The sequence below is a fragment of the Thalia democratica genome, chromosome 1 (assembly GCF_965202585.1).
Source record: "Thalia democratica chromosome 1, ktThaDemo2.hap1.1, whole genome shotgun sequence".
Classification (NCBI taxonomy): Eukaryota; Metazoa; Chordata; class Thaliacea; order Salpida; family Salpidae; genus Thalia; species Thalia democratica.
This window is the reverse complement of record NC_139165.1, coordinates 52,759,677-52,773,791: the sequence shown is the minus strand read 5'-3', so window position 1 is coordinate 52,773,791 and position 14,115 is coordinate 52,759,677.

Genomic DNA, 14,115 nt, shown 5'->3' with positions numbered 1-14,115 from the left:
CTTAAACAACTAAAAAATATAGACATAGAACTAACCAAAAACCTTTATTAAATATAGTTTATACGAATTTGTTTATATAACTATACCATAAAGTTTATTAAAGTAAAGAAGCTACTACAACACTGATTTGATCCGTGCAAACCATTAGATTCAGTATCCCATCATCTATCATTCTATCCTATGTCAATCAATACTTTTTTGAATTTTTTTATTTCAGTATTTTCTCTACATAACTTTACAAGTTTTTTTTATTTGTATACATTGTGTACTATCTGACTCCACTGTTAGGCTCGCCTATCGTTTATATACAGTTAATTTGTGAAATATTTATACTTTTTGAGCGTAGTCCAAGCTAAGAATTTTTAGTATTAAAGCCCCTGCCCATAAAAAATAAACATCTCGCGATTCTACGCACATCGTGTCCACAGCAAAAGTGCGTAACTAAACGGGGAGAAGCAAATATTTTAACTATTTTCTTATAATGAATTTGATATAATATAGTATGGTGATTTTCCAACTTTTTTTTTCAAAAATAAAGTTTTCATTCAAGTTGTACATATATGTGGAAAACTTTTTTACAAAAGTGTTTTTGTCTATAAATTTTTTTACTTTGTCCCTTGCCATCTAAGGTTGTACTTGTCTTGCATGGTTATAGAGAAAGATCTTTCTCTAATATTATGCGAGACAAGTTTAATCTTAAATGTCAAAGAAAAAAAACTAATAATAAGAGATTTATTGATTTGAAATGAAACTTTATGCCATAAATATTGTGAGGAATTGAACATTTTACCTTCTTTGATTTAAAGGTCGGCTTAGACACCTAAAAAATAAAGATCAAATCCATAGACTTAAATAGGTTCCTTGTGGAAGACACAAACTAAAAATTCAAAAACCTCAATCTTATTAAAAATCCATATTTAAAAAAATGATAATAAGCATATATTGTTAAGTCATTATTTACAGTATTATAAGTATTTCAAAATAATTTTTTGAAATTTGTAAATTGCGTAAATAAACGAGAGTGCGTAGATTCGCGAAAGGTGACTGTATAAGGAAATGATGTTTTGATTTATATACAAATACGGCCAACAACAAACACTAAAATTTTAATCAACAATTGATTTTGTGTAAAGCATATAAGAGTTGTGGTAACAGAGCATTAAAAAATAATTCTATAACCATTTTTATAATTTATCACAAGTAGTTTTTAATTAATAACAAAGAAATTAGCTTAAATAAGTTGTAAGAAAAGAAATAGACAAAGGCGATAAAACATAAAATAAGTCAAACGATAATGTTTTAGGTTGAAAACTATACAATATTTTACTATGGTATACATAAAAAGACTTTATTTTAGCAAGAATATGAAAGGTAGTTAGTCGATTTTAAGTACACATGCAATTAAAACACGATATAAATAAATACCATTTCTCAGAAAAAGATTAAAGACTTAAAAAGTATTAATTGTTTAAAACTTTATGATTTTTTAGTTAAAACGACACAAAAATACACTTAAGCGACATTTATAATAGATGATAAAAGACAAAATAGCAAAAACAGTACACTTCTATTAAGTAATCTTTTAATTTACAAAAACTTAAAAGCATACTAACCACATTTTTGATTATAATTTTTAAGCAAAAGTATAAAAAATTTTATTAGAAAAATTACAAACCTAATTAATTTTCTATAAAAAAAGTAGATTTATTTTGTCGTGGTACAATTAGTTTATCACTAATGTTTTATATCTGTTCTAGCTTCAATAGTGAATAATTTAATCCGTCACATGAATTTAAAACAGTGGTTCTTAAAATTACGGATTAGCAACAACACTTCTTGTTATCTATTAGACAATTTTATAAATTTAATTTTTTTAAAGTAGGTGTGCCTAGGTGTTTCTTTTGGCTTAATTTTGCAGGCTACAAGTTTTTAGGCAACAACGATAAAAAAAATCATAAGTTAGAATCAAAATACTATATGTTAGTTAAGAATAAACATTAAACTGCATGCCTGCCAACTTTTAGTTGTTTATAGAAAAAGTCTTTGTACAAAAAGTTAAATGTTATTATATTAAATAAAAAACCACTAAACGTAAAAATTTAAAGTTAAACAGTTTTAAATTTAGAAATAAACAAATTATAACCAGATTGAAATACTATTATTATAAAATGAAGTAAAGTTTCTGAAAAGTTTTATTTGTTTCCATAAGAAACTGGTTGGTATTAGCAAATATTTAAATAACTAACTATACGACTTTTTTGAAACCGAAAGTTGAAACCGTCGATTTTTTAAAATTAAAAAGTAAAACTGTAAATAAAGTAGTTTCATTAGAATTAAGTTTGAAAAAACATTACTGCACAGTTTTAATTGTTTATATCAAAAATTCCAATGGTATTAGCCTAAAAATTATAACATAGGAGAGTCTAGTTCAAAAAGATACCAATGTGTTTAGGTTGTAAACAAATAGAAAACTATTTCTAAACTTAAGTAAAATATTGTAAGTCATTTAGAAAATTAAAACTATGTAATTAGAAAAAAAAAATTGGTTGTTAGTTTACAACTTTACTAATTTAACTTTATTAATTAATTTTAATTAAAATGTACATGTTATAAAAAAAATTCTCATATATATGTATACTGTTTTTACAAAAAAAAATATTTTGAATTAAGACTAAAAAAAATTAAAATTGTCGCTAGAATCAAAAGGTTAAAAAACTAAAATTTAATAAGTATCCAGAGTCGTTGTGATATTAGTCACACTTAATTTGCAACACTTATTGTTTATCTTTAATCTTAGGTTAACTTGTACTTGCAGGAACAAATTTCGAATAAAAAGTCGTAAATTTGCACTAGTAGTTGAATTAAACCATACAAATAGCTTATGAATAAGCATACGAAAACAATCTAGAAAATGTCGGACAACATAGTAATTAAAATTTTGCTATAAACTTAATGATTAAATGGATAGTTCTCAATAGCCAATTTAAGAAGCGTTTTTTGTTTTGTTTAAAGACACTTGTTTAACAAAAGTTTTACATTTTTTAAATTATATAAAAAAAAATAGTAGAAAATTCAATATTTTTTGATCAAAACTGAAAATTTCTACTAATAAAAGAGTTACAAATAAAAACAAATTAGTACATCAATGATTAAATAGCTGTTCAAAATGTTATCAATCTTTATAACTTGGCTCAGGTCTACAACTTGACTAGTCTTGCAGAACTAACTTTTAGTATAATTGAGATTTTTTTTTACAACTTTAGTTGGTACTAATAGTTTTATTAAGTTAAACTACAATCTAGTTTCTTAAATACTAAATTAAAATAATTAATAATCTTAAATACTTGGTTTGATTATTACTTCAGAGCTAGAAGTATTTGATGCCGCTAGCGTTTAGTTAGTCTATAACAGTAACAAACGTGACAAGGTTTCAAAAAAACTACTATTGAAAGTTCGACTTTTTTTGCTCACACAAAAACATTAGAGTTTATTTTTAACGCACAATCTTTATCTTCATTAAACTATAAATGTGCTGCCATTCTTAAAAAAATATAGAAAGCAGTAGAAAATTTATTAAAATAATACTAGCCTAAATTAAACAAACAGGCACTGTGACAAAATATGTTTGACATCTTAGTTTGTGAGGAAGGCGTTTTTAAAAACGGTAAAGCAAATTTCAGGCACTGATTTTCAAAGCGTTAAAGACTTTCCTTCTATGATAAATGGTCGAAGACTTGCGAAGATACTTTGCTTGAAAGGTGGAGTCTATGCATTTGATGGGTTAAGCAAAATGTTGAAAAATACTCGTTTGCCACTAAATCATGGATTAAAGTAGCTGATCTACATGACGATTGTGACTTCTTTTGTTCCAGTGCAATCATGGATAAAATGCAAATTATAAGGGATCTAAAAATAACAATAAAACTTGTTCTAGTTTATAACTTTTTAGCCAGTATTTATTTCGGCCATCGTCAACAAGTTGAGATGTTTTATGCCATCGAATATAAACAATGAACTTCACCGCACGATAACATCAACAGCATCCGAGACAATCCTACGACCGGTTTCGTCCTTATTAGGACTCATCAGGCAGGAATAGTCGCGAGAAACCGCTGTTGTGATCTAACCAAGCGGGCTTAAGTACGAAGTACTGAAGCGACCGTTTGTGGGTAAAGTCCGAAAAATTGACGCAGGCAAATCTTCACAGCCCAACGTCTTAGACATTGTCAGCTTAATGTGAGATTTTACTCTCCACGCTCGTTTTATCAGTTTTAGCTCAGTTCGTGACGAGACTATTCCTGCCTGATGAGTCCTAATAAGGACGAAACCGGTCGTAGGATTGTCTCGGATGCTGTTGATGTTGATCGTGCGGTGAAGTTCATTGTTTATATTCGATGGCATAAAACATCTCAACTTGTTGACGATGGCCGAAATAAATACTGGCTAAAACTGATAAAACGAGCATGGAGAGTAAAATCTCACATTAAGCTGACAATGTCTAAGACGTTGGGCTGTGAAGATTTGCCTGCGTCAATTTTTCGGACTTTACCCACAAACGGTCGTTTCAGTACTTCGTACTTAAGCCCGCTTGGTTAAATCACAACAGCGGTTTCTCGCGACTATTCCTGCCTGATGAGTCTTAATAAGGACGAAACCGGTCGTAGGATTGTCTCGGATGCTGTTGATGTTGATCGTGCGGTAAAGTTCATTGTTTATATAGTTTATAACTTGTAAGAAAAGATTACAGATGGAGTGAAGCAGCTAGAAGGAACCAAGCAAGGTTATTTGTCGCTTCAACAACTTTTGAAGGAAATTTTGTATTAGCTGGTGGAGCAGGTGATGTTGTGTATGCACAGAACACGGTACAATCTTATGGTTTTGTAGCTGAAAGGTGGTCGCCAATGCTTAACATGATTAGCAGTAAACGTGACCACAGTCTAGTTGTTGCGAATAAAAAACTGTTTTCAACTGGATCCATTAATTATAAGTGCGAAGTTTATGACAACTCCTGTGGTAAGTTCGTAGCTCTAAAGTCACCACCGCTGACTTCAAGAACTTTTGGTAAAGTAGTTTCTGTCGGTGGTAGAATTATTATCATTCAAGATAGAGTATCTCATCTAGTTTGTTTTGATGTTGATAAAGGTGAATGGACAAAAGTATTATGTACTGTAGAGTAGCTAAAAACCTTGAATTAATGTCTTGCGTAAAAGTACCTTTTCTTACCTAAATCAAACGTTGTTTGTTGTAGCTATTTTGCTATGTGTTGTACATACTTTCTTAGATTAAATTCTATAAAGTACAAATGTTAAGATAGTAATTGTGCCGAACAACTTCTGATAAAAATTATTACAAACATTTAATTCTTTTTTTTTTGATAAACTTTTGTATATGTTTGTAAATGCATAATAATAATTTTAAATAATTAGTACGAATGTATTGATAAGAACATTTAGTTCACTGCAAGGGCGTATTTTGGGTGGTTTTCTGTTTCATGTGCGACCCCTGAATAAACTGGAATTAATGTAGTAAAAAAGCGACTTTATATGGTTTTATTTTAAAATGGATACTAAAATTAACATCTATAAATTAATCTTTTTAATCAGTTAAAACTTAGTTTATATTTTTAAAAGAACTACATCAAAAGTTAGGTAATTTTAAAAGTTTTTTTGTAGAATAAATAACGCTATATAAAATTTTTATGCTTACGAACGGAGCACATTTTAAAAGGAAATATAATAATAATTTTAAGTTAGCCAATCAAAAGTGTTAAAAAAAAACTCTTTTTTGAATGATTTTACACCTTAAAGGTTTCCTTTTTAATTAAGTAACCAATCGAAAACAATCGACCAATTTGCATATTTTTCTTTTAAACATATGAAAATCCTTGGATTACATTTTTTTTTTTAAATCAAATTGTAAAATAATTGTTCACGTCTGCTTTTAGTTTGTTTTCAAAAAATAAATTGTTTTTGATATTCGATTTTAAGCTAAATTATTGTAACTGAAACTGTTTTACTAAAAAAAACATTTATATATCATAAATAAAAACACTAATATTTACAAAAAAAACTTGACTTTAACATATTGTCTGCAACTTAGTTGTAATACTACAAGTTAAACAAAAATGTTTTTCTCAACAAAAATTGTATAAGTACACAACTTTCAATATAAAATTTCTAAAAAATGAATAAAAAATTATATATACTTAAATAAAATCAAACGTAATCAATATTATAAATGAAGCGTAAAAAATTTATAAACAAAATAAGTAACACGACTAAATTTCAATATACAACTATAATTATTAAACAACAAATTTAATGAACGACAAAAAAAGCGTTCAAAATATTTGTTCCCAGGACCTTTCGGTTATCGAGTTGCAAATCGTTTAGATACCTTTTTACATCTTGTCCAGGACAAGATTTAAATAGATTAACTAAATAAAAAAATTGTGTAACCATACTCGTTTTGTTTGTACAGTTGTAGCTTGTAAATATGAAAACTATTTCTTCAGTTTTAATTAAATCTAACACATTAGTAAGATTTGTAGTATACTAAAACTTGATTCACTACAATTCTTTGCACTAACTGGATTTCTTTTCAAGTAATTAGATGATGACCAGAGCATTTATAGGTGCAAAAGGTTGTTAATATGATTCAGAAGACATTTCGAGAAACTTTTCTTGATTCTCGTAACTAAGTGCCTCGATGTTTAAACTGTCTAAAGTTGCTTAAGCAACAACATTTAAACATGTAAATCGTTTAATTATTGTATTTGTTAGGTATAAACTATTTTCCTCCATGATTAATAACCGAATTAGAAGTTTTTATTTAGCTAAAAAAAATTCTTTGCCATTTTTATTATACTTCTTTTACAATTTGAAATTGGAGAATACCAAAACAAATTTGGGTACTATAATTTAAATTTGGAACAAATAAACATGGTGTTATTGAATTTAACACTTTTGAGTAGTTAAATGATGCAAAATATGCAACTTTTTCTACATATATGATTATAACCATGCTTAATATGAATTTCATTCAACTTATTTTAACCTTGTATAACTTTTTAAGATGTGAAGCACAAAAACTGTTTTAATTGTTGTTGTTCCAGACAGCATAATTATTACTTTTCTTATATACAATATGCATAATGAAAACTTCGATCATGTGATGTTTTGTTTTTTTTTAACAAAGAATTAAAAGCACTTATCGATTTGATGTTTTGAAAACTGGTAATAAAATGAATAATTTCTTTTTCAATATTGTAAAAATGTTTAAGCAAAATTAAAATTATTTTATAATATACTATAACTAATAACTAAACGCGATAAACTACATATTTTTTAAAACAAGCTTTTAGCCTAATAAATTTGTCTTAATTCATGTTTAGTAGGATTACAAAACTTTAAAGATTCTACTAGTAGTATAAGCACACTATAAAGATATTTTCTTTGTCAAAATTTTCTAATTAAAAAAAAAAAACGTGCTGCATAAAAACTATTTTTCAATGATCTCTAAAGATTTCCTCTAGAATAGAACTTACTTTATTTTCGATAATTTTTTGTACACAAGTCCGTCTCACAAACGATTTAGTAAGAATAAAACTTTTATTTATAGTGATTTGACACTTTTTATAAAAAAAAGCTTTGGAATTTTTATTTTACTATGCTTAATGGCGGAAATTTATAATTTTAGACATACTAATAACAAATAAACATAAAAACAAAAATTCTTCTTTATCAAACTAGCACATGTTTCCGTGTGTTAATAAGTTAAAAATAGCTGTGTAAAAATTAAATACTATAAGGAAAGATCAGAAGCTAAAGTAGGTGTGTATATGTGTTTATTAAAGATAATAATATTTACTACAGACTAGTGTAGAAAATATTAGAAATAGTATAAAATGTAAAATCCAACTGTTATAAAACTATATAAAATTTGTAATTATTAAATCTAAATTATGATTAAGTAAAATACATAATGAAATTACAAATCAAAATATAAAGCACTCACATAAAAGTTGTTGTAGAAATACTGATTCATAAGACTAAACCGTTGTTAAACATTCGAAAAAATATTTAATAATTACGTCACGATATTATGTTCTAATACATTAAGGTTTAAAAAAGTCATTCACATTGCATTGCGAGATACATAGTTTATTCATTATGTTTGGAAAAGTTAGTCAGGAACTTAGGTTTTAACTTTTTTTACAATTATTTTAAATACATAATAAGTAATCTATTGCAAATAAAAGAAGTAAAACAACAAATAACAAATAAACTTGAATTGAAATGCCATGTAATGTGTAAACTTATCATTTAAATATAGCTCAAGGCAGGGGCGTGTCTAGACTTTTTTCAAAGCGGGTTCACAATTTTTTTTTGTTTTTAATTTGCCGCTTAAGTACGCATTTCATAGGTATGCACTGCCAGCTAAGTACGCAATATTTAGCCGAAGAACTCTGTGTTTAAAATATTATTTTTCTGCTTAGAAATAAAACATATAAGTAGTAAAAGAAAAATGTTATTTTTTCTATTCAATATACTGTATTTTATTTAGATAAATTAAAACTAAAAGAACCAGAAAAAAGTTATAAACTTACAAATTGTATATCAAAATTCAAATCTGTTATTTAAAACAAAAATATTACAGACGTAACTAACTTACTCTATAAAAAAATAACTTTTTTATCAGGAAACAATATTATAAAATAATTAAAACTAGAATAAATTGTTATAAAAATAATTTCAATTTTGAATTAAATGTTAGTATAGATGGAGTACTTACAAATTTTTCTTTTAGATTTTAAACTCTTTACAATTTTATATATCTATATATAGCAAAAATATATTATTTCAAGTAATTTAATGTATAAAAATTGAAACTTCACTAAAAAGAAGATTTAGACTTATAAAATTAAATTAAAACATCTTTATAAAAGTTTATTCTAGTTTTAGTTATTTTATAATACTTTTTCCTGATAAAAAAGTTAATTTTTTATAGAGTAAGTTAGTTATGTCTAATATTTTTGTTTTAAATAACAGATCTGATTTTTGATATACAATTTGTAAGTTCATAACATTTAAATAAAATTTAATGAGAATTTCAATTTTGATTTAAATGTTAGTATAGGTGGAGTTCTTACAAATTTTTCTTTTAAATTTTAAAACTTTTCCATTTATATACCTATTTATAATAAAAATATTTATTTTCATGTATTTAATCTATATAAATTGAAGTTTCACAAAAAAATGTTTAGACTTATACATTTAAATCAAAATATCTTTAAATTCAATCTAAGTGTTTGCCTGTTGGTGCAGGGATTCTAATGATGGTTTTGAAATCTCTTTAAGTTGAAAATTTAAAATATCAAGAGTCAACTTTGTGGCCATCAGATATACAAAAATAAAAAAACTTAAACATAAATATTAAAATACCATTAAATGATAAAAGAATAAACTGCCAGGTGGTGTAGTTATCTAAAGATGATTTTAAAACTCTCTGAATTGAACTTTTCTCGGTTTAAACCCAGTTGGTTGACACATAAACAAATAATACAAATGTTTAAGTACAAACACAACATTATTATATAACGATATAACACAAAAGTTAAACACAACATTATTATATACAATAAACTAAGTAAAATAAAACTTTAGTGATTATATTGGACATATTTTAAGTAAAATTGTACTTACTAGTTCAAAAACAATACCTAATCAACAGTTATTTACACTAACTAACAATTTATAATGGGAACTAAGAGCATCTTAGTAAAAAGTTGGAAAAAAATGCTACTATAAAACGTTTACCTATTATGACGTCACGATTAAAATTTTATTTAAAATCTATTTCACCTGGGCAAAAACAAGCATTTTTGTTACTGCAACTTTTTAATCTTTCAGTGTTATAAATTCAACATTCATTATAGTTTATCAAATAACCAAAACAAAGTCAATAAACAACGTTTTTAGTGATATTCTAAGAATCTTTTTTTTTTTCAGGGGGTTCACAGGAAACCAGTCAAAACACGCCCCTGGTTCAAGGTAATTGAAGCTATACAAACTTGGGGTAATATATACTTATAAAATGTTTATGATGGTGAATTCTGAATTATAACATAAGTAAAGTTACATACAACTTAAAAATACAACTTTCAAATATTTAAACCACTTACACGTAGACCCGAAAGACACCATAGCAAAAAACTAATATTGTTATTATGTAGTCAAAACCCTGACAAATAATTAATTTACAGCACCGTAAATAAAAACACGTTAACTTAAACTGCATACACATTACATATCAAGTAAGATAATTAATTATTACATTAGAAAAGAACAGTCGGGTGTTAAATTTAAATAGATCTTATACAGGTTGATTAAATATATAACTGTAATTACGAGCTTGTGTTACAAGTGTTACACAAATTCGTAATTAGTTATATATTTAAACTATTTCTATAAGATCTATTTAATTTTTGCACCCGACTGTCATTTTCTAAAGTAATAATATAAATATCTTACTTACTAAATCTTAATTATTAATTAGATGTTATACAGACGGTTTAAATATATAATAAATTACGAACTTGTGTTACAAGTGTTACAACAGTTGGTAATTAATTAAAGATTTAATCAATCTGTAAAATATCTAATTAAATTTAACACCCGACTGTTCTTTTCTAATGTAATAATTAATTATCTTACTTGATATGTAATGTGTATGCAGTTTAAGTTAACGTGTTTTTATTTACGGTGCTGTAAATTAATTATTTGTCAGGGTTTTGACTACATAATAACAATATTAGTTTTTTGCTATGGTGTCTTTCGGGTCTGCATGTAAGAGGTTAAAATATTTAAAATTTATATTTTTAAGTTGTATGTAACTTAACTTGTGTTATAATTCAGAATTAACCATCATAAACATTTCATAAGTATATATTACCCAAGTTTGTATAGCTTCAGTTACCTTAAACTATAACTTAATGATAAGTATACACATTTCGTGGCACTACAATTTAAAGCTATTAATTTATTTATTAATGTTTGTTGTTTTACTTCTTTTATTTGCAATAGATTACTTATTATGTATTTAAAATAATTGTAAAAAAAGTTAAAACCTAAGTTCCTGACTAACTTTTCCAAACATAATGAATAAACTATGTATCTCGCAATGCAATGTAAATTACTTTTTTAATCTTATTGTATTAGAACATAATATGGTGACGTAACAATTATTTATTTTTTTTTGAATGTTTAACGATGGTTTAGTCTTATGAATCAGTATTTCTACAACAACTTTCATGTGAGTGCTTTGTATTTTGATTTGTTATTTTGTTTTGTATTTTACTTTACTTAATCATAATTTAGATTTAATAAATAAAAATTCTATATAGTTTTATAACAGTCGGATTTAACATTATATATGTTTTATATTATTTAACATTAATCTGTAGTATTTATTCTTAATTTTATATAAACACATATATATACATATGTATACCCACTTTAGCTTCTATTCTTTCCTTACAGTACTTATTTTTTACAGAGCTCCGTTGAAGTTGTTAACTTGATAACACACAGAAACATGTGTTAGTTTAATAAACAAACGTTTATTTTGGCCATCATCAACAAAGTTGAGATGTTCGCGCCATCAACAATAAATAATGAACTTAATCACACGACCAACAACAACAGCATCAGAGACAACCTATTCGGTTGCTGTTGGTCGTGTGGTGCAGTTCATTATTTATTAGTCTAATAAATAAAGAGTACTCTTTAAACTTGTTATTGTTATATATTCCAGTGAACTTGTTTCGCTTGGGATTTTATTAGCAAACGCTAAAATTTATAATTAGAATAGTTAATATTAGACATATTCGGCTGAGATTTTATTAAAGTGCTCTTACTCTAGTTAGTAACAACTTTTCTGAAATCATGAACACTAGAATGTCATGAACATTGTCTCCCGTGATTACAACTAACAAGCTCACTTTTGAAGATTTTAGTACTTGGTTCTTTTTTTATCAGAATGAAACATGATTTATTTCAACTCATTTTCCATCACAAGAGCTAATTATTTTGAAATTCTCTATAAACTTAATACAGTAAAAACAAATGTAAGCTTATAATAGTGGTATTCATTGACTGTCTATTGTTGTTATATTTTGTTCGGTGCAGCATAGTATTAACTTATTTGAAAGTGGAGTTGAAATTTAAAGTATTTTTCCGGGAGCCGATCATTTCTAACCCGCTATCATTTCTAACCCGATCACTTCTTACCCGATCATTTCTAACCCGATCACTTCTAACCCGATCATTTCTAACCCGATCACTTCTAACCCGATCACTTCTAACCCGATCACTTCTAACCCGATCACTTCTAACCCGATCATTTCTAACCCGGTCACTTCTACCCCGATCACTTCTAACCCGATCACTTCTAACCCGATCACTTCTAACCCGATCATTTCTAACCCGATCACTTCTAACCCGATCACTTCTAACCCAATCACTTCTAACCCGATCACTTCTAACTCGATCACTTCTAACCCGATCATTTCTAACCCGATCACTTCTAACCCGATCATTTCTAACCCGATCACTTCTAACCCAATCACTTCTAACCCAATTAAACCCGATCATTTCTAACCCGATCACTTCTAACCCAATTAAACCCGATCATTTCTAACCCGATCATTTCTAACCTGATCACTCCTAACCCGATCATTTGTAACCCGATCGTTTCTAACCCATTTACTTATGTTACGTTTTAATTTTTTTATCTGGATTTCATGAATAACAAACTAGTTTTAATGAAGTTATTAAAAAAAATAAAAATAAATAAACTTTTAGTTACTTTAAAACAGAATGATTTTAATGTGTTACGTAAATTTAGTATAAATTTTAATTTTAGTATTAACTTAAGATAATCTTAATATATTTTTTTTACCTCATTTTTTAATTTTTTTACCTACAGATAATTTTAGTTTTTTTCTATTATTTATTTTGTTTTTTCAATACAATTTAAGAGACGTTTTTCGTTAATCATATACAACTTACTAAATCGTTTACTTTTAAGTGTTTTGAACTCTTCTTTGTAGGATTTTAAAATAAGCAGTGATAATTATATTTTAATTGGATCTTATTGTAATTAACGTGACTACATTAGTTTTAACATTAGCAAATCTTAAAAAGTAAACTTTTACAATTGTAATATTCAGATACAAACACTTTTATATTACGGTTTAAAAACTACATTAAAAGTCTGATGTAAATGTTTTATTATTGCTTACTAATGTATTAACCTTTTATAGTAGGATAGTTTTAAGTTTCATCTTAATAACTTATTCAAATTGTTATGCAACTTGCATAGGCCTATTAAGATAATGTAATTCAAACAAACATTAGGAGAAGTTAAAAACTTTTGTTATATTAAGTGGAAAAGCCTGGTTTTTTAGAAACCAGCTATTAAAACAGTTATTTCATATAATTAAATTGCAAAATTTGTTATGTCGATTGACCGTCTAGATTTCACATCATTAATAAGTTCCTACTTAGTTTTAGAGCAAAAAAAAAATTGTTTAACACTAATAGTTAAAAAGACAAGTTTATTTGTATAACAAGTTCGAGGGTAATTAAATCTCGCTTATGTTTTAATTGCGACTTAAATTAGTACTTTAATTGACAAACATTTCTATAAAATTACTTAATTATAAGCAATTGAAATAACGAAAGTAAATACAAAATAAGTATTTAAAATAAAACATTTTGAAATAGAATAATAAATTAATTATAGTTAAAATAAGTATAATAAGGAGCAGAATTTTATAAAAACTACATTAAGTTCTTTATTTCTTTTAATCAAATTTTATTCTAGACGATTATTACGCAAACATATTTATTTTTTATTTATTACAGTAAAGCCAGCTTGCAGTCTATTGACTTTATTCTCGGTGGTATTTTGCACCTCTAAATTTCTATAATAATGATGAGTTTTTCTTTATTAAAAATTTAAACCTGTATAATAGGTTTCACAATACAAAATGGTTTTATTATTTTGTTATAAGTTTTTAAGTTATATAGTTTACTCAAATAATTTATACTT